Here is a 3,526-nt window from a genome sequence, read left to right as displayed (position 1 = left end):
CTTCTTGAGATATGTTCTAGGGAAGTCGTTGGGCAATTGAGTAATGGTGTTGAAATAGTGACCAGATGTCGATGAGAAGTAGTAACGAAGCTTCGTTGGTAATTGATCGGCGTATTTGATTTGATCAGAATTTGAGATTGCGGATTGACGAAGCTGGTTTTCAATAGTCTTTCGTAAAGTATAGGTTAGAATTGAATGGATGTATTTATTCTAAACGATAGTGTTGGCACTGGTTTGTGTTCATTAATTTGGATAATATTCGTATGTGGAAGAAGGGAGACGACAATATGATGCGTGTATTCATATTATTACAAATAAAGAGATGATGGAATGAATGTCACCTGTTGGTGAAGTATTCAGAACGATTATTATAAATGACGCTAGTGATAAAGAGAATGTCTGAGGTTAATCTTTCCAGGTTTGAGACTGTCATTTAAGAAGTTATCATGTTATTCGAAAAATAATTGGATTCATCGAGTAGCTATGTTCCCTGACAATCAAAGATAAAGCTATTTCAAATAAAAGGTGAGTCAGTAAATTATGATCAGTAGAATGCGATGGTGTGTTCAATAATGGGGTTAAGTCACAGATTCATTTGAAAGTGATCCGTGTTAGTTTTAAGAATGAGACGCTTGAACGTTGTGTATGTCATAAGTAGATGATGATATCGTGACTGTTATTGAAAGAAAATTAGACAGACTGTCTCAGAGGGCACTGAATAGAATTTATATTGATTATTCTTTGAGATGAGTAAAACAGGTCAGGTCGAGTACGAAGGTGTTTCTTTCTGTTATTAACAGGATGAGTCTCTTATTCCATCCAGTTAGACAAAATATGGGTTATTCGATAGGTATATAGGGATGACAGAGATGGACTCTGGTAAATTTATTATATCAAGGTTACAGTAATTGAGTTTGTGGTTCCAAAGTTCCATGTTGTATTATTGTTCTTTGGAAGTAAGGTTATTTATGAGAATTGGAAGGTTTGGCCATGTTTTTTTTATGTTGACAGATCTAGTACCAAAGTGATTAAAGTGGTATAAAATGGATGTTCCAAATGTAAACGATAAAGTATTCGAATATTGGATAATTCTACCATTGAAAATGATCCATGGATTTACAAGGACCTTCCTAGGTGTCAAGGAGTGATTATTTTTATTGTGACTGGTAAAAGTCTCTATTGATTAAATGAGTATTATCTAATAGTGATGTGAAGTGGAGTGTCACGCGATAGTATAATGACATTCATTTCTGAGAGGGAAAGTTTGTTGAAAGAGGGTTCTATTGGTAAGAAGGAGAGTATTTAAAATTTCATCTTTCCAAGTTATGAAAACCTCATTTCAGAAGTTATGTTGTTGGAGATAATAGTTGGCTTCCCAAGTAATTATATTCATATTAATCAATGATAAGGTTATTCCAAATAGATGGTGGATTAGTAAAATATATTTAATGTTGAATGAAGTGATTTATTCGCTGTTAATGTCTGAACGAATGTTACTAAGATTAAAGATATAGGGAAATATTTACGATTAATGTTCTCAGATTTTGAAAGTGTTCTTTCAGAAGTTGTTAACGAAGAGTCTCCAGATTAATTATGTTCATATCCATCAATGATAAAGATATTCTGAATTGATGGTGAGTTAGTTAGATATATCCGATATAGAATGAGTTGACGTATGTGTCATATCTGTAAATTAGAAACGTCGAAATAATTTCAAGTCATATTAGCGTCATGTCATTGTATGATATGAGGGAATATATTAGAGAAACTGGTTGTCAATAGGATTGAGATCTGTCATTCTTGGAGTGGATAGGCTAGGTTTATTAAAATGTTTCTTTTGTTAAAATAGTGGTGATCTCCTGTTGTATCCTGTTCGATTGAAAAGGGGGTATTTGACAAGAATGACAGCGTGAGTTTCTGGTAGATGTGTTGTGTTATGATAAGAATATTCGGAGTTCATAAGTGGCCTGTTCAAAGTTGTTCGAAGAATTCATTCATTTACGAATGGGTAAAGTGAGTAGATAAAAATGGGACAGAGGGTTTTGATAATGAAGAAATTGTTGAAATGTTCAGAATGATAGAGGTTCTATCAAGTGGAATATCAGAAGAAAAAGAGTTCAATAATAAATTTAACGGAATGTCGTTGGCGATAGATATTGACAGATGGTTTTCTCTGAATTTGTGATTTAATCAGAATCAAAGTTGAAGGAGGGGAATTTAAAGGTTTGGAGGATTCCGTAATTGATATTTATTGATACAGGGATGTTCGGAAGTAGAAATAATGATTAGTTGATATCTATCGATGAGGATATTGCTTATGGTATGGTTAGTTTCCGAAGTGTCAGAGATGATTATTAATGACATTTGAGTTCATTTATCAATTATATATAAGTCAAGTAAAGTTATTCCTGTTTCAGTTTATGATTGATAAAGTTGATTTATTTGAGTATTTAAGAAGGTAGATAGAAATGATAAGTATAGAGACTGTGACAGTGAAAAAAGAGATAAGCAGAGGTATAAAATGGGTAGGGGAGCGTGGTGGTCAGAGTAAGAGTCTTGACGATGATAAGATAGAAAGATGGTGTATAGCAGAGTGTTCTATGGTCATGGTTTGTAGATATATGTAGTGTGATGAAATGAGGTAGATTTCATTGTATTTTGTGGGTTCAGATGTACGTGGAATGGAAAGTGTCATGTCAAAATGATCATTTTCAGACTTGTTGTGTCAGACAGTTACGCAGGGGAAAGTTGGCCGAGACGATCTCGCAGAGCGGGGAAGATTTGAGATTTTTTCTCTGAGATCGAGCGCAGATTTCGAGAGGTCTGTTTGCGCAAGAAAATAGTCGAAAGAGAAAAAGGCGAAGAGAAGAATGGTCAGAGGGAAGTGTAATATGTAGAGGTAAGTGATATTGAAAAGGGAGCGGGTGAGTAGTTCAGGAATAATTAAATGTATTTTGGTATAGAAAGTGTGTGTGTTTGATTATTGTATTGAGGTGAGAAGGTTGAAAGATTAGTATTAAAGAAGTTTCCTCAGAAATGGTCGCACGAGATCTTTCAAGTGTTGTCTGTACGGTATTCTCTCACTGTGAAAATCTAGGCGAAAATAATGAGATTCTGTGAGCGAGGTTTTCTGAAAATAAATTCAATGAGAATCAGTTTTCTCCGTCGCGGATGGAATAGAAAATGAATTTCGCAGTTCGGAATGCGAGATTTTTCGAAAGTTGTGAGAAGAGCGATTGTGCGAGGTGTCAGAGTGAGACGATATAAGGCAGTATCTAGCTGAGTGTAGACAATATTGAAATGGGAAGAGATGTATAGAAATCTGTCGAGTGTGGACAGTTTATGTGGATGATGTAGGTAATATTCAGGATCATCAGTCCAGAGAAAGACGATTATTCGAATATAGAATAAATTGATAGTAGAGATAGTAAAATAATAGTTTCCCATTAGTTCAGCGGAAATAGGGCAAGTTTGTCATTTATATATGGATGTATCGTGTGTGTAATAGTTTAGTCAGTGGTTCTGT

This window comes from Kazachstania africana, chromosome 8 (assembly GCF_000304475.1).
Source record: "Kazachstania africana CBS 2517 chromosome 8, complete genome".
NCBI classification, from domain to species: Eukaryota; Fungi; Ascomycota; class Saccharomycetes; order Saccharomycetales; family Saccharomycetaceae; genus Kazachstania; species Kazachstania africana.
This window is presented reverse-complemented; position numbering follows the sequence as displayed.